General features: G+C 47.3%; 1 pseudogene; it reads right to left on the bottom strand.

Annotated features, from left to right (window-relative positions):
- Positions 1-18,606, bottom strand: part of LOC135554652 (palmitoyltransferase ZDHHC7-like) — a 38,500-nt pseudogene extending 19,894 nt beyond the window's left edge.
- Between the last annotated feature and the right edge of the window lie 204 nt (positions 18,607-18,810).

Raw genomic sequence — 18,810 nt, 5'->3', positions numbered from 1 at the left:
TGGTGTCTACCTGCAGATGTATCTATAGAGATCTATACCATCTCTGTCATGGTGTCTTAAATTAATGATGGACTGTCATTTCTCTACCTGCAGTATTTGAGCTGTTCTTGCCATAATATGGACTTGGTGTTTTACAAAATAGGTCTATCTTCATGTATACCACCCCTGCAGTACTTGTCACAACCAACTGAATGGCTCAAACGTTAAGGAAAGAAATTCCACAAATTAACTTTTAACAATGGCACACTGCTAATTGAACCTGCATTCCAGGTCTATAGAGATCTATACCATCTCTAGGTGATGGGCCATCTCTGTGGCTTGATGCTCATGAAGCTGGTTGAGAGAATGTCCAAGTAGTGTTTGGTGGCGTTGCCCTTAGGAACCGCCCCCCTGAAGCTGTCATCAGGCAAAGACTATTCAATGTCTTCTTGAAACAACCTGAAGAATCTAAAACATCTATTTTTACCCTGATTTCTATATAGTTTTACACTGAGGAAACATCAGTTTATAGTTACTACATGATTCTTTACAATGTGTTATTCAATCTATAGTTTTACCCTGAGGAAACATCAATCTATATCTTTATTCTACAATTTACCCTGAGGGGAAAACATCAATCTATATAGTCTTTACCCTGAGGAAACATCAATCTATAGTCTTTAAAATAAAGAAAAAAAATCAATCTATGAGTCTTTACCCTGAGGAGAGGAAACATCAATCTATATAGTTTTACCCTAAAACATCAATCTATAGTCTTTACCCTGAGGAAACATCAATCTATATAGTCTTTACCCTGAGGAAACATCAAACTATATAGTCTTTGTACTGAGGAAAACATCAGTCTATCTTTACCCTGAGGAAACATCAATCTATATAGTCTTTACCCTGAGGAGAGGAAACATTATAGTCTTTACCCTGAGGAAAAACATCAATCTATATAGTCTTTATAGAGATCAATCTATACTTTACATCAATCTATATAGTCTTTACCCTGGTCAATCTATATAGTCTTTACCTGAGGAAACATCAGTATGTATCTGAGGAATCAATCTATATAGTCTTTACCCTGAGGAAACATCAATCTATATAGTCTTTACCCTGAGGAGAGGAAACATCAATCTATATAGTCTTTACCCTGAGGAAACATCAATCTATATAGTCTTTACCCTGAGGAAACATCAATCTATATAGTCTTTACCCTGAGGAGAGGAAACATCAATCTACCTTTACCCTGAGGAAACATCAATCTATATAGTATCAATCTATATAGTCTTTACCCTGATCAATATACCATCTTTACTGTCATCTATGTCTTTACCCTGAGGAAACATCAATCTATATAGTCTTTACCCTGAGAGATCAATCTATACCATCTCTGTCATGGTGTCTTTACCTGCAGTATGTATCTATACCCTGAGGATCTATACCATCTCTGTCATGGTGTCTTTACCTGAGTATGTATCTATAGAGATTTACCCTACCATCTCTATATGTCTTTACCCTGAGGAAACATCAATCTATATCTTTACCCTGTCTACCTGCAGTCAATCTATCTATAGAGATCTATACCATCTCTATAGTCATGGTGTCTTTACCCTGACCTGCAGTATGTATCTATAGAGATCTATACCATCAATCTATATAGTCATGGTGTCTTTACCTGCAGTATGTATCTATAGAGATCTATACCATCTCTATAGTCACCTGCAGTATGTATCTATAGAGGAAACATCAATCTCTGTCATATAGTCTTTACCTGCATCAATATATATCTTTATGAGGAAACATCAATCTATATAGTCTTTACCCTGATCAATCTATATAGTCTTTACCCTGGTGTCTTTACCTGCATCAATATATAGTCTTTATAGGGATCTATACATCATCTTTACTGTCATGGTGTCTACCTGCAGTCTGGTCTTTACCTCTCAATCTTGATGCTGCAACACTTTACCCTGGGACATTTATAGATGACATCAATCTCTCCAGGTTTCAGCTGCAGACTGTCCATGTACTCTTTGGTGTCTTTACCCTGAGGAAACATCAATCTAGGACCCATCAATCTATATAGTCTTTACCTGAGGAGAGGGTCAATAGTCTTTACCCTGAGGAAACATCAATCTATATAGTCTTTACCCTGAGGAAACATCAATCTATATAGTCTTTACCCTGAGGAAACATCAATCTATAGTCTTTACCCTGAGGAAACATCAATCTATATAGCCATCAGAACACGGCGGACACAAACAGGCTTCAGAGACTCATTCAATGTCCTATCTAGTCTGTACATGAAACAACCTGAGGAATCTGAGGAAACATCAATCTATAGTCTTTACCCTGAGGAAACATCAATCTATAGTCTTTACCCTGAGAAGAGGAAACATCAGTCTATATAGTCTTTACCCTGAGGAGAGGAAACATCAATCTATAGTCTTTACCCTGAGAAGAGGAAACATCAATCTATAGTCTTTACCCTGAGGAAACATCAATCTATATAGTCTTTACCCTGAGGAGAGAAACATCAATCTATAGTCTTTACCCTGAGGAAACATCAATCTATAGTCTTTACATCAATGTCTTTACCCTGAGGGAGGAAACATCAATCTATAGTCTTTACCCTGAGGAAACATCAGTCTATATAGTCTTTACCCTGAGGAGAGGAAACATCAATCTATAGTCTTTACCCTGAGAAGAGGAAACATCAATCTATATAGTCTTTACCCTGAGGAAACATCAATCTATAGTCTTTACCCTGAGGGGAGGAAACATCAATCTATAGTCTTTACCCTGAGGAAACATCAGTCTATATAGTCTTTACCCTGAGGAAACATCAGTCTATATAGTCTTTACCCTGAGGAAACATCAGTCTATATAGTCTTTACCCTGAGGAAACATCAGTCTATATAGTCTTTACCCTGAGGAGAGGAAACATCAATCTATAGTCTTTACCCTGAGGAAACATCAGTCTATATAGTCTTTACCCTGAGGAAACATCAGTCTATATAGTCTTTACCCTGAGGGGAGGAAACATCTATATATACAGTCTTTCCTGGTCTCTCTCTCTCCTTCCTCGAACCGCCTGGTCTCTCTCTCTCTCTCGTTCCTCCCACCGCCTTGTCTCTCCCTCTCCTTCCTCCCACCGCCTGGTCTCTCTCTCTCCTTCCTCCCACCGCCTGGTCTCTCTCTCCTTCCTCCCACCGCCTGGTCTCTCTCTCCTTCCTCCCACCGCCTGGTCTCTCTCTCTCTCTCCTTCCTCCCACCGCCTTGTCTCTCTCTCTCTCCTTCCTCCCACCGCCTTGTCTCTCGCTCTCTCCTTCCTCCCACCGCCTTGTCTCTCGCTCTCTCCTTCCTCCCACCGCCTTGTCTCTCGCTCTCTCTCGCCACCGCCTTGTCTCTCTCTCTCTCCTCCCACCGCCTTGTCTCTCTCTCTCTCCACCCACCGCCTTGTCTCGCTCTCTCTCCTCCCACAGCCTGGTCTCTCTCTCTCTCTCCTCCCACCGCCTGGTCTCTCTCTCTCTCTCCTCCCACCGCCTGGTCTCTCTCTCTCTCCTTCCTCCCACCGCCTGGTCTCTCTCTCTCTCCTTCCTCCCACCGCCTGGTCTCTCTCTCTCTCTCCTCCCACCGCCTGGTCTCTCTCTCTCTCTCCTCCCACCGCCTGGTCTCTCTCTCTCTCCCTCCCACCGCCTGGTCTCTCTCTCTCTCTCTCCTTCCTCCCACCGCCTTGTCTCGCTCTCCTTCCTCCCACCGCCTGGTCTCTCTCTCTCTCCTTCCTCCCACCGCCTGGTCTCTCTCTCTCTCCCTTCCTCCCACCGCCTGGTCTCTCTCTCTCTCTCCTTCCTCCCACCGCCTGGTCTCTCTCTCTCCTTCCTCCCACCGCCTGGTCTCTCTCTCTCTCCTTCCTCCCACCGCCTGGTCTCTCTCTCTCTCCTTCCTCCCACCACCTGGTCTCTCTCTCTCTCCTTCCTCCCACCGCCTGGTCTCTCTCTCTCTCCTTCCTCCCACCGCCTGGTCTCTCTCTCTATCCTTACTCCCACCGCCTGGTCTCTCGCTCTCTCCTTCCTCCCACCGCCTTGTCTCTCGCTCTCTCCTTCCTCCCACCGCCTTGTCTCTCGCTCTCTCTCGCCACCGCCTTGTCTCTCTCTCTCTCTCCTCCCACCGCCTTGTCTCTCCCTCTCCACCCACCGCCTTGTCTCGCTCTCTCTCCTCCCACAGCCTGGTCTCTCTCTCTCTCCTCCCACCGCCTGGTCTCTCTCTCTCTCCTCCCACCGCCTGGTCTCTCTCTCTCTCCTCCCACCGCCTGGTCTCTCCTTCCTCCCACCGCCTGGTCTCTCCTTCCTCCCCCCTGTCTTGTCTCTCCTTCCTCCCACCGCCTGGTCTCTCCTTCCTCCCCCCTGTCTTGTCTCTCCTTCCTCCCCCCTGTCTTGTCTCTCCTTCCTCCCCCGTCTTCTCTCCTTCCTCCCCCTTCCTCCCGTCTTCTCTCCTTCCTCCCCCGTCTTCTCTCCTTCCTCCCCCGTCTTGTCTCTCCTTCCTCCCCCCTGTCTTGTCTCTCCTTCCTCCCCCCTGTCTTGTCTCTCCTTCCTCCCCTTCAGTCTGTTCCCTCTCCAACCCCTCCAACTTCTCACCGGGTCTGACAGCATGGCCCGTAGATGCGAGGCCAGCGCCATGACGACCAGGAAGTTAAACAGCGCTCCGTTGATCACGGAGTACCACAAGCTCTTGTTTGGCAGCAGCATCACCAGATTGACCACAAAGTCAGCGTAGAGGACCAACAACCAGGTCACCACACCACAGACTATACCACAGCCGTCCTGGATAAACCACAGACCGTCCTGGTCAGCCGGAGGACACAGAGGACCTGCCCCAGCCTCAGGGTCATCGTCAGCTGACAGCAGGGGTTGGTGCTGCTCTGTGTCGCGCTGCCGGTGGCCTGAAGACTGCATCCTGCACTGGAAGGAAGGGGAGGACAGAGATGGAGAGAAAAGGCATCAGAAATAGTCATTTACCAAAAGTCTATTTCACAGCTCCACAAAATAGTGTTCCACCCTTACTGTGCTGTCAAGTCCATTAACGACTGGACCACAGGCAAAATATTGGACTTTATTTGGACTGAATGTGATAGAATCTTTGAATAAATCATTCTGAAGCTTCTCTCGGTCTCCCCTAAAACTTCAGTCATACACCCAGAGGTGAGTCAACCTTGAACTCTCAACTCCCAAAGCACAGAGCCCAGTTAGAGCCCTGCTGCCTGGTTCTGCTGACCAGCGCCTGCTTACTGTCTGCTGCCTGGTTCCGCTGACCAGCACCTGCTTACTGCCTGGTTCCGCTGACCAGCACCTGCTTACTGCCTGGTTCCGCTGACCAGCACCTGCTTACTGCCTGGTTCCACTGACAGTAAGGGTCATCGCATTATGACAAGTCAAACTAAATGCTTGCTCTTCAACCGATCGCTACCTGCACCTGCCCGCCTGTCCAACATCACTACTCTGGACGGCTCTGACTTAGAATACGTGGACAACTACAAATACTTAGGTGTCTGGTTAGACTGTAAACTCTCCTTCCAGACCCATATCAAACATCTCCAATCCAAAGTTAAATCTAGAATTGGCTTCCTATTTCGCAACAAAGCATCCTTCACTCATGCTGCCAAACATACCCTTGTAAAACTGACCATCCTACCAATCCTCGACTTCGGCGATGTCATTTACAAAATAGCCTCCAATACCCTACTCAACTAATTGGATTTAATTTTATTTATTTATTTATTTTGCTCCTTTGCACCCCATTATTTTTTATTTCTACTTTGCACATTCTTCCATTGCAAATCTACCATTCCAGTGTTTTACTTGCTATATTGTATTTACTTTGCCACCATGGCCTTTTTTTGCCTTTACCTCAATTATCTCACCTCATTTGCTCACATCGTATATAGACTTGATTATACTGTATTATTGACTGTATGTTTGTTTTACTCCATGTGTAACTCTGTGTCGTTGTATGTGTCGAACTGCTTTGCTTTATCTTGGCCATGTCGCAATTGTAAATGAGAACTTGTTCTCAACTTGCCTACATGGTTAAATAAAGGTGAAATATAATGTTTTTTTTAAATGCCCATCGGTCTAGAGGCTATAAAGCATTATGTCCATCAGTGTAGAGGCTATAAAGCATTATGTCCATCAGTCTAGAGGCTATAAAGCATTATGTCCATCAGTGTAGAGGCTATAAAGCATTATGTCCATCAGTGTAGAGGCTATAAAGCATTATGTCCATCAGTCTAGAGGCTATAAAGCATTATGACCATCAGTCTAGAGGCTATAAAGCATTATGTCCATCAGTCTAGAGGCTATAAAGCATTATGACCATCAGTCTAGAGGCTATAAAGCATTATGTCCATCAGTCTAGAGGCTATAAAGCATTATGTCCATCAGTGTAGAGGCTATAAAGCATTATGTCCATCAGTCTAGAGGCTATAAAGCATTATGTCCATCAGTCTAGAGGCTATAAAGCATTATGACCATCAGTGTAGAGGCTATAAAGCATTATGCCCATCAGTCTAGAGGCTATAAAGCATTATGTCCATCAGTCTAGAGGCTATAAAGCATAATGTCCATCAGTCTAGAGGCTATAAAGCATTATGTCCATCGGTCTAGAGGCTATAAAGCATTATGTCCATCAGTGTAGAGGCTATAAAGCATTATGTCCATCAGTCTAGAGGCTATAAAGCATTATGTCCATCGGTCTAGAGGCTATAAAGCATTATGTCCATCAGTCTAGAGGCTATAAAGCATTATGTCCATCAGTCTAGAGGCTATAAAGCATTATGTCCATCAGTGTAGAGGCTATAAAGCATTATGTCCATCGGTCTAGAGGCTATAAAGCATTATGTCCATCGGTCTAGAGGCTATAAAGCATTATGTCCATCAGTGTAGAGGCTATAAAGCATTATGTCCATCAGTGTAGAGGCTATAAAGCATTATGTCCATCAGTCTTGAGGCTATAAAGCATTATGTCCATCAGTTCCCAGCCCTACTGCCTTCCTCTCCCTGTATCCTTGCACCCCCGTCTCTTGTGGAGCACAGCTCTGTCCGTCTGTCTCCTGTCTAAATGGGTCAGACTGTGGAACAGTCCCTGAACAACCAGCCAGCCAGGAGACCCAGCTTCTTCGTCACCACTAACTGGGTCTCTCTCACCCGTAAAGCAACATTAGCCATCAGAGTGAGACATTAAGCCTAACAGAGACAGTCACACTCCAATACAAAATATTCTGAAAAGGCAATAATACACTACTGTAAAGCCCATGTTGATAATATGAATCTGTAAAGCAGATAGAATAGAACCAAGATTCACACCTGGTACCTGGTACCCATCACTACAACACAGGAATCAACCTGGTACCTGGTACCCATCACTACAACACAGGAATAAACCTGGTACCTGGTAACATCACTACAACACAGGAATAGAACCAGGAATCAACTGGTACCATCACTACAACACAGGAATAGAACCAGGAATCAACCTGGTACCATCACTACAACACAGGAATAGAACCAGGAATCAACTGGTACCATCACTACAACACAGGAATAGAACCAGGAATCAACCTGGTACCATCACTACAACACAGGAATAGAACCAGGAATCAACCTGGTACCTGGTACCATCACTACAACACAGGAATAGAACCAGGAATCAACTGGTACCATCACTACAACACAGGAATAGAACCAGGAATCAACCTGGTACCTGGTACCATCACTACAACACAGGAATAGAACCAGGAATAAACCTGGTACCTGGTACCCATCACTACCACACAGGAATAGACCAGGAATCAACCTGGTACCATCACTACAACACAGGAATAGAACCAGGAATCAACCTGGTACCTGGTACCATCACTACAACACAGGAATAGAACCAGAAATAAACCTGGTACCTGGTACCATCACTACAACACAGGAATAGAACCAGGAATCAACCTGGTACCATCACTACCACACAGGAATAGACCAGGAATCAACCTGGTACCTGGTACCATCACTACAACACAGGAATAGAACCAGGAATCAACCTGGTACCATCACTACAACACAGGAATAGAACCAGGAATCAACCTGGTACCATCACTACAACACAGGAATAGAACCAGGAATCAACCTGGTACCTGGTACCATCACTACAACACAGGAATAGACCAGGAATCTAAGTGTCTCAGGACGTTCAGCGTGACCCCTAGCGTGTCAAAAATTGTGTATTACAGGGGTTTTGAATGTCAAGATAATGATTTTAAACCCCAGAAAAGCTATTTTTAATGGGGGTGTGAAAGTGCTCTCTGGACAATTGTACACGGTAAGTGTTTCAGAACAATGACAGCATATATAAGCCTAGCCTAGTGTCAGTGCAGGTCACCATAACAACAACTAGCCCAGTGTCAATGCAGGTCACCACAACAACAACTAGCCTAGTGTCAGTGCAGGTCACCACAGCAACAACTAGCCTAGTGTCAGTGCAGGTCACAACAGCAACAACTAGCCTAGTGTCAGTGCAGGTCACCACAACAACAACTAGCCTAGTGTCAGTGCAGGTCACCACAACAACAACTAGCCTAGTGTCAGTGCAGGTCACCAAAGCAACAACTAGCCCAGTGTCAGTGCAGGTCACCACAGCAACAACTAGCCCAGTGTCAGTGCAGGTCACCACAGCAACAACTAGCTCAGTGTCAGTACAGGTCACCACATCAACAACTAGCCTAGTGTCAGTGCAGGTCACCATAACAACAACTAGCTCAGTGTCAGTGCAGGTCACCACAACAACAACTAGCCTAATGTCAGTACAGGTCACCACAACAACAACTAGCTCAGTGTCAGTGCAGGTCACCATAACAACAACTAGCCTAATGTCAGTACAGGTCACCACATCAACAACTAGCTCAGTGTCAGTGCAGGTCACCACAACAACAACTAGCCTAATGTCAGTACAGGTCACCACATCAACAACTAGCCTAGTGTCAGTGCAGGTCACCATAACAACAACTAGCTCAGTGTCGGTGCAGGTCACCACAACAACAACTAGCCTATTGTCAGTGCAGGTCACAACAACAACAACTAGCCTAGTGTCAGTGCAGGTCACCAAAGCAACAACTAGCTCAGTGTCAGTACAGGTCACCACAACAACAACTAGCCTAGTGTCAGTGCAGGTCACCACAACAACAACTAGCCTAGTGTCAGTGCAGGTCACCACAACAACAACTAGCCTAGTGTCAGTGTAGGTCACCACAGCAACAACTAGCCTAGTGTCAGTACAGGTCACCACAACAACAACTAGCTCAGTGTCAGTGCAGGTCACCACAGCAACAACTAGCCTAGTGTCAGTACAGGTCACCACAACAACAACTAGCTCAGTGTCAGTGCAGGTCACCACAGCAACAACTAGCCTAGTGTCAGTGCAGGTCACCACAGCAACAACTAGCCTAGTGTCAGTACAGGTCACCACAGCAACAACTAGCTCAGTGTCAGTGCAGGTCACCACAGCAACAACTAGCCTAATGTCAGTGCAGGTCACCACAGCAACAACTAGCCTAATGTCAGTGCAGGTCACCACAGCAACAACTAGCCTAATGTCAGTGCAGGTCACCACAGCAACAACTAGCTCAGTGTCAGTGCAGGTCACCACAACAACAACTAGCCTAGTGTCAGTGCAGGTCACCACAACAACAACTAGCTCAGTGTCCGTGCAGGTCACCACAGCAACAACTAGCCTAGTGTCAGTGCAGGTCACCACAGCAACAACTAGCCTAGTGTCAGTGCAGGTCACCATAACAACAACTAGCCTAGTGTCAGTGCAGGTCACCACAGCAACAACTAGCCTAATGTCAGTGCAGGTCACCAAAACAACAACTAGCTCAGTGTCAGTGCAGGTCACCACAGCAACAACTAGCCTAGTGTCAGTGCAGGTCACCACAGCAACAACTAGCCTAGTGTCAGTGCAGGTCACCACAGCAACAACTAGCCTAGTGTCAGTGCAGGTCACCACAACAACAACTAGCCTAATGTCAGTGCAGGTCACCACAACAACAACTAGCCTAGTGTCAGTGCAGGTCACCACAACAACAACTAGCTCAGTGTCCGTGCAGGTCACCACAACAACAACTAGCTCAGTGTCCTTGCAGGTCACCACAGCAACAACTAACTCAGTGTCAGTGCAGGTCACCACAGCAACAACTAGCCTAGTGTCCGTGCAGGTCACCATAACAACAACTAGCCCAGTGTCAATGCAGGTCACCACAGCAACAACTAGCCTAGTGTCAGTGCAGGTCACCACAGCAACAACTAGCTCAGTGTCAGTGCAGGTCACCACAGCAACAACATCTACTATCACAACTATATGTGTACAGCCTAGGTATCTGCCCTCGTCAGAGCATCGCCCCTAGTACAGCCTAGGTATCTGACCTCGTCAGAGCATCGCCCCTAGTACAGCCTAGGTATCTGACCTCGTCAGAGCATCGCCCCTAGTACAGCCTAGGTATCTGACCCTGTCAGAGCATCACCCCTAGTACAGCCTAGGTATCTGACCTCATCAGAGCATCGCCCCTAGTACAGCCTAGGTATCTGACCTCGTCAGAGCATCACCCCTAGTACAGCCCAGGTATCTGACCCTGTCAGAGCATCACCCCTAGTACAGCCCAGGTATCTGACCTCGTCAGAGCATCACCCCTAGTACAGCCCAGGTATCTGACCCTGTCAGAGCATCACCCCTAGTACAGCCCAGGTATCTGACCTCGTCAGAGCATCGCCCCTAGTACAGCCCAGGTATCTGACCTCGTCAGAGCATCACCCCTAGTACAGCCTAGGTATCTGACCTCGTCAGAGCATCACCCCTAGTACAGCCTAGGTATCTGACCTCGTCAGAGCATCACCCCTAGTACAGCCTAGGTATCTGACCTCATCGGACCATCACCCCTAGTACAGCCTAGGTATCTGACCTCGTCAGACCATCACCCCTAGTACAGCCTAGGTATCTGACCTCGTCAGAGCATCACCCCTAGTACAGCCTAGGTATCTGACCTCATCGGACCATCACCCCTAGTACAGCCTAGGTATCTGACCTCGTCAGAGCATCACCCCTAGTACAGCCTAGGTATCTGACCTCATCAGAGCATCGCCCCTAGTACAGCCTAGGTATCTGACCTCGTCAGAGCATCACGCCTAGTACAGCCTAGGTATCTGACCTCGTCAGAGCATCACCCCTAGTACAGCCTAGGTATCTGACCTCGTCAGAGCATCACCCCTAGTACAGCCTAGGTATCTGACCTCATCAGAGCATCGCCCCTAGTACAGCCTAGGTATCTGACCTCATCAGAGCATCACGCCTAGTACAGCCTAGGTATCTGACCTCGTCAGAGCATCACCCCTAGTACAGCCTAGGTATCTGACCTCGTCAGAGCATCGCCCCTAGTACAGCCTAGGTATCTGACATCGTCAGAGCATCGCCCCTAGTACAGCCTAGGTATCTGACCTCGTCAGAGCATCGCCCCTAGTACAGCCTAGGTATCTGACCTCGTCAGAGCATCACGCCTAGTACAGCCTAGGTATCTGACCCTGTCAGAGCATCACCCCTAGTACAGCCTAGGTATCTGACCTCGTCAGAGCATCGCCCCTAGTACAGCCTAGGTATCTGACCTCGTCAGAGCATCGCCCCTAGTACAGCCTAGGTATCTGACCTCGTCAGACCATCACCCCTAGTACAGCCTAGGTATCTGACCTCGTCAGAGCATCACCCCTAGTACAGCCTAGGTATCTGACCTCGTCAGAGCATCACCCCTAGTACAGCCTAGGTATCTGACCTCGTCAGAGCATCACCCCTACTACAGCCTAGGTATCTGACCTCATCAGAGCATCACCCCTACTACAGCCTAGGTATCTGACCTCGTCAGAGCATCACCCCTACTACAGCCTAGGTATCTGACCTCGTCAGAGCATCACCCCTACTACAGCCTAGGTATCTGACCTCGTCAGAGCATCACCCCTAGTACAGCCCAGGTATCTGACCTCGTCAGAGCATCACCCCTAGTACAGCCTAGGTATCTGACCTCATCAGAGCATCACCCCTACTACAGCCTAGGTATCTGACCTCATCAGAGCATCACCCCTACTACAGCCTAGGTATCTGACCTCGTCAGAGCATCACCCCTAGTACAGCCTAGGTATCTGACCTCGTCAGAGCGTCGCCCCTACTACAGCCTAGGTATCTGACCTCGTCAGAGCATCGCCCCTAGTACAGCCCAGGTATCTGACCTCGTCAGAGCATCGCCCCTAGTACAGCCTAGGTATCTGACCTCGTCAGAGCATCACCCCTAGTACAGCCTAGGTATCTGACCTCGTCAGAGCATCACCCCTAGTATAGCCTAGGTATCTGACCTCGTCAGAGCATCACCCCTAGTACAGCCCAGGTATCTGACCTCGTCAGAGCATCACCCCTAGTACAGCCTAGGTATCTGACCTCGTCAGAGCATCACCCCTAGTACAGCCTAGGTATCTGACCTCATCAGAGCATCACCCCTAGTACAGCCTAGGTATCTGACCTCGTCAGAGCATCACCCCTAGTACAGCCTAGGTATCTGACCTCGTCAGAGCATCACCCCTAGTACAGCCTAGGTATCTGACCTCGTCAGAGCATCACCCCTACTACAGCCTAGGTATCTGACCTCATCAGAGCATCACCCCTACTACAGCCTAGGTATCTGACCTCGTCAGAGCATCACCCCTACTACAGCCTAGGTATCTGACCTCGTCAGAGCATCACCCCTACTACAGCCTAGGTATCTGACCTCGTCAGAGCATCACCCCTAGTACAGCCCAGGTATCTGACCTCGTCAGAGCATCACCCCTAGTACAGCCTAGGTATCTGACCTCGTCAGAGCATCGCCCCTAGTACAGCCTAGGTATCTGACCTCATCAGAGCATCACCCCTAGTACAGCCTAGGTATCTGACCTCATCAGAGCATCACCCCTAGTACAGCCTAGGTATCTGACCCTGTCAGAGCATCACCCCTAGTACAGCCTAGGTGTCTGACCTCGTCAGAGCATCACCCCTAGTACAGCCTAGTACAGCCTAGGTATCTGACCCTGTCAGAGCATCACCCCTAGTACAGCCTAGGTATCTGACCTCGTCAGAGCATCACCCCTAGTACAGCCTAGGTGTCTGACCTCGTCAGAGCATCACCCCTAGTACAGCCTAGGTATCTGACCTCGTCAGAGCATCACCCCTAGTACAGCCTAGGTATCTGACCTCGTCAGAGCATCACCCCTAGTACAGCCTAGGTATCTGACCTCGTCAGAGCATCGCCCCTAGTACAGCCTAGGTATCTGACCTCGTCAGAGCATCACCCCTAGTACAGCCTAGGTATCTGACCTCGTCAGAGCATCACCCCTAGTACAGCCTAGGTATCTGACCTCGTCAGAGCATCACCCCTAGTGCAGCCTAGGTATCTGACCTCGTCAGAGCATCACCCCTAGTACAGCCTAGGTATCTGACCTCGTCAGAGCATCACCCCTAGTACAGCCTAGGTATCTGACCCTGTCAGAGCATCACCCCTAGTACAGCCTAGGTATCTGACCTCATCAGAGCATCACCCCTAGTACAGCCTAGGTATCTGACCTCATCAGAGCATCACGCCTATTACAGCCTAGGTATCTGACCTCATCAGAGCATCACGCCTATTACAGCCTAGGTATCTGACCTCGTCAGAGCATCGCCCCTAGTACAGCCTAGGTATCTGACCTCGTCAGAGCATCACCCCTAGTACAGCCTAGGTATCTGACCTCGTCAGAGCATCACCCCTAGTACAGATAATTTGGTAAGTCAGTCTGGATAAGACTGTCTGCTTAATGACTAAAATGTAGACATCACTGTCTGGGGCGGCAGGGTAGCCTAGTGGTTAGAGCGTTGGACTAATAACCAAAAAGGTTGTGAGTTCAAACCCCCGAGCTGACAAGGTACAAATCTGTCGTTCTGCACTTGAACAGGCAGTTAACCCACTGTTCCTAGGCCGTCATTGAAAATAAGAATTTGTTCTTAACTGACTTGCCTGGTTAAATAAAGGTAAAATTAAAAAAAAAATTTAAATCACTAATTGGTCTTTGTGCGAGGTGTCGATGTTACTAAACTCCCAGTTCAACCAGAGGTCTCTTCACAGTTCAGACACTCATCGGGTACAAGACATTCAACCAGAGGTCTCTTCACAGTTCAGACACTCATCAGGTACAAGACATTCAACCAGAGGTCTCTTCACAGTTCAGACACTCATCGGGTACAAGACATTCAACCAGAGGTCTCTTCACAGTTCAGACACTCATCATGTACAAGACATTCAACCAGAGGTCTCTTCACAGTTCAGACACTCATCGGGTACAAGACATTCAACCAGAGGTCTATTCACAGTTCAGACACTCATCAGGTACAAGACATTCAACCAGAGGTCTCTTCACAGTTCAGACACTCATCATGTACAAGACATTCAACCAGAGGTCTCTTCACAGTTCAGACACTCATCGGGTACAAGACATTCAACCAGAGGTCTCTTCACAGTTCAGACACTCATCATGTACAAGACATTCAACCAGAGGTCTCTTCACAGTTCAGACACTCATCGGGTACAAGACATTCAACCAGAGGTCTCTTCACAGTTCAGACACTCATAATGTACAAGACATTCAACCAGAGGTCTCTTCACAGTTCAGACACTCATCGGGTACAAGACATTCAACCAGAGGTCTATTCACAGTTCAGACACTCATCGGGTACAAGACATTCAACCAGAGGTCTCTTCACAGTTCAGACACTCATCGGGTACAAGACATTCAACCAGAGGTCTCTTCACAGTTCAGACACTCATCGGGTACAAGACATCCAACCAGAGGTCTCTTCACAGTTCAGACACTCATCGGGTACAAGACATCCAACCAGAGGTCTCTTCACAGTTCAGACACTCATCGGGTACAAGACATCCAACCAGAGGTCTCTTCACAGTTCAGACACTCATCGGGTACAAGACACCTTACTGCACATAGGGCTGTGACTCTTCACAGTCCCCTTTCATACAGATGTACACTGTGTGATGTATTAGACCTAGATATTGTGTGTGTGTGCTAACATGTAGACTGTGTGATGTATTAGACCTAGATATTGTGTGTGTGTGCTAACATGTAGACTGTGTGATGTATTAGACCTAGATATTGTGTGTGTGTGCTAACATGTAGACTGTGTGATGTATTAGACCTAGATAGTGTGTGTGTGTGCTAACATGTAGACTGTGTGATGTATTAGACCTAGATAGTGTGTGTGTGTGCTAACATGTAGACTGTGTGATGTTTTAAAGGTATGTATTTCAGTCCTTGACTAATAACTACTCCTCTCCTATGTATCATGTCATGTTTCATGTGGATCTCTGGAAGAGTAACTGTAGTGGACAGACACCAGACCTGGGCTACAGGTTACCCCCTACATAACTGTAGTGGACAGACACCAGACCTGGGCTACAGGTTACCCCCTACATAACTGTAGTAGACAGACACCAGACCTGGGCTACAGGTTACCCCCTACATAACTGTAGTAGACAGACACCAGACCTGGGCTACAGGTTACCCCCTACATAACTGTAGTGGACAGACACCAGACCTGGGCTACAGGTTACCCCCTACATAACTGTAGTAGACAGACACCAGACCTGGGCTACAGGTTACCCCCTACATAACTGTAGTAGACAGACACCAGACCTGGGCTACAGGTTACCCCCTACATAACTGTAGTAGACAGACACCAGACCTGGGCTACAGGTTACCCCCTACATAACTGTAGTAGACAGACACCAGACCTGGGCTACAGGTTACCCCCTACATAACTGTAGTAGACAGACACCAGACCTGGGCTACAGGTTACCCCCTACATAACTGTAGTAGACAGACACCAGACCTCCTGGGCTACAGGTTACCCCCTACATAACTGTAGTGGACAGACACCAGACCTGGGCTACAGGTTACCCCCTACATAACTGTAGTAGACAGACACCAGACCTGGGCTACAGGTTACCCCCTACATAACTGTAGTAGACAGACACCAGATCTGGGCTACAGGTTACCCCCTACATAACTGTAGTAGACAGACACCAGACCTGGGCTACAGGTTACCCCCTACATAACTGTAGTAGACAGACACCAGACCTGGGCTACAGGTTACCCCCTACATAACTGTAGTAGACAGACACCAGACCTGGGCTACAGGTTACCCCTACATAACTGTAGTAGACAGACACCAGACCTGGGCTACAGGTTACCCCCTACATAACTGTAGTAGACAGACACCAGACCTGGGCTACAGGTTACCCCCTACATAACTGTAGTAGACAGACACCAGACCTGGGCTACAGGTTACCCCCTACATAACTGTAGTAGACAGACACCAGACCTGGGCTACAGGTTACCCCCTACATAACTGTAGTAGACAGACACCAGATCTGGGCTACAGGTTACCCCCTACATAACTGTAGTAGACAGACACCAGACCTGGGCTACAGGTTACCCCCTACATAACTGTAGTAGACAGACACCAGACCTGGGCTACAGGTTACCCCCTACATAACTGTAGTAGACAGACACCAGACCTGGGCAACAGGTTACCCCCTACATAACTGTAGTAGACAGACACCAGACCTGGGCTACAGGAGGCCCTAGCCTACAGGAAGCCCAAGCCTACAGGAAGCCCGAGCCTACAGGAAGCCCGAGCCTACAGGAAGCCCGAGCCTACAGGAAGCCCTAGCCTACAGGAAGCCCTAGCCTACAGGAAGCCCTAGCCTACAGGAAGCCCTAGCCTACAGGAAGCCCTAGCCTCTGTCTGTATGGTGTGTAGAACTAGTAGTATTTAAACTAGGTCTAATAGCCATCTCCACAACACACTAACCATATGTAACTCACCTCACAATGTCCTCTTCACAATGACATTGAATTCTACTGTCTGTCTACTCCTCTCCTCTGGTCTGCTGTGTTGTGGTGGAGCAGGGGAACATGGTTGGCTACAAGACCTCATCCAGGCCCAAATACCTGCGCAGACACACACCATGTTAGACCACGAGCCACGGAAGTGTGTCAGCAATGTGAGGTGGTGGAGTGCCAAGTGTGTGTGTGTGTGTGTGTATTCCCATAGATGCAACCCAGATCTGCACACCGGCGTCTATCCCTTCCACAACAGCATATTTCCCTGATGGGGACACAAACACACATGTGGCTATGTAGCTTTCTCCCACACCCATGTTTGGATGTACAAACACATTAAACTACTTGAGTCTCAAGGCCAAATGTGTACTTTGTGTATAATGTGGTCCAGGCCAGGTTTAATGTGAACTAGGCTGAGCATTTAGACGCCAAGAGTCACAATGAGCTTGCCCTGAATAACATAGTGTGCGTCCCAAATGGCACTATAAAAGGGAATGGAGAGCATTTTAGGATGCGGTCATGTCTCGGTGCAGCTGTCCACACAACAAAGAGTGGAGAAACAGCACAGCCGTGGCTGTAGTATCGGGTATCATTCAGCCAAGCTCCACCTTCCTCTGCAGTTGAGGAAACTCACTCATCTCCTAATAGTCGGGTCTGGTATGTTGTCTACAAAGCCTGGCTACTGGTCACACCCATACACTCTTTAAATAGCCTAGACTAGCAGGCTCTTACATGCTCTGATAGTCAGTGACAGGTTATGACGACTCACACATGCCACATTGTTCTGATCCAGTCCACATCGTCTCTTTGGTTTACTGTGTTACGAGAAGAACACCGGTCATATCTGATCTACTAGCGAATCATTTGATCACTACTTTCTGAGGAATATTTATTATTGTTTCTTTAGTAGCTAACGTTGCTAGTAACTCCTGGTGTGAAACATGATTATTCCCCACAACAACATTCGCCAAATCTGTTTGAGCGACAGACACACAACAGCGGGTGTCTAAACGGATTAAAATGGTCAAATACATTAGCTAAGCCCAGCTACAATTATTAACTACAACAATCATTCACACAAATAAGAAAGTCATTACTCTTCACGAGTCGTGATTAACGTTAGTTAACATTGACAACATGTTACACAGGTTGTTATTTTGTCCTATTTGACCAACAGTTGTTTCTAGATAAATCAAAGCTAGCTAGCCAGTTAGCATAACAATACCAAAAGATGTTTGTATCTGTGACAACACTGCCAATTCTGTTAGCATAGCTAAGCTCACTGGCCAAACTAACTTAACGTTATCTGTCGCTTCTTACCACAATGTTCCTTGTTTGAGACCAGACGTGGATTTATGTCGTCGGTTACATTTTTATACGGTGTATTATTTTCATCCCAAAGAAAGCCACAAACAACCACCATCTCCTCTCTCTCTGTTTCTCTCTCTATGTTTCTCTCTCACACACACCAACAGCTGCATAAATTACTTCCGGGTTTAGCTTTTTCCCGATTGGGCGTTTTAGCAAAGCTGATTTATGGTCAAACTGGTTTCTGCATTGTCCGTACAGTATTTACGGTGATGCGTCTCGGGAGATGCAGAGTATTCATCGTTCTTGCCTTTCGCAGAGCCACAAATATAACGAGACAGATATTTCACCGGATGTATAAATGTGAAGCATCCGCTTGGGGGTACCATATTTGGTAGTGAGAGGAGGCCGGTAGTGGGAGAAGATGGAAAGAGATGGATTTTGGCCGATATTCTGCAAATGTTCTCATCGATGAAACAATTAATTATCAATACAGTTTTCTGTTCCCAAAACTTCA

This window comes from Oncorhynchus masou, chromosome 2 (assembly GCF_036934945.1).
Source record: "Oncorhynchus masou masou isolate Uvic2021 chromosome 2, UVic_Omas_1.1, whole genome shotgun sequence".
Classification (NCBI taxonomy): domain Eukaryota; kingdom Metazoa; phylum Chordata; class Actinopteri; order Salmoniformes; family Salmonidae; genus Oncorhynchus; species Oncorhynchus masou.
Note: the sequence above shows the minus strand (reverse complement) of the source record. Positions and strands in the feature narration are given on the sequence as shown.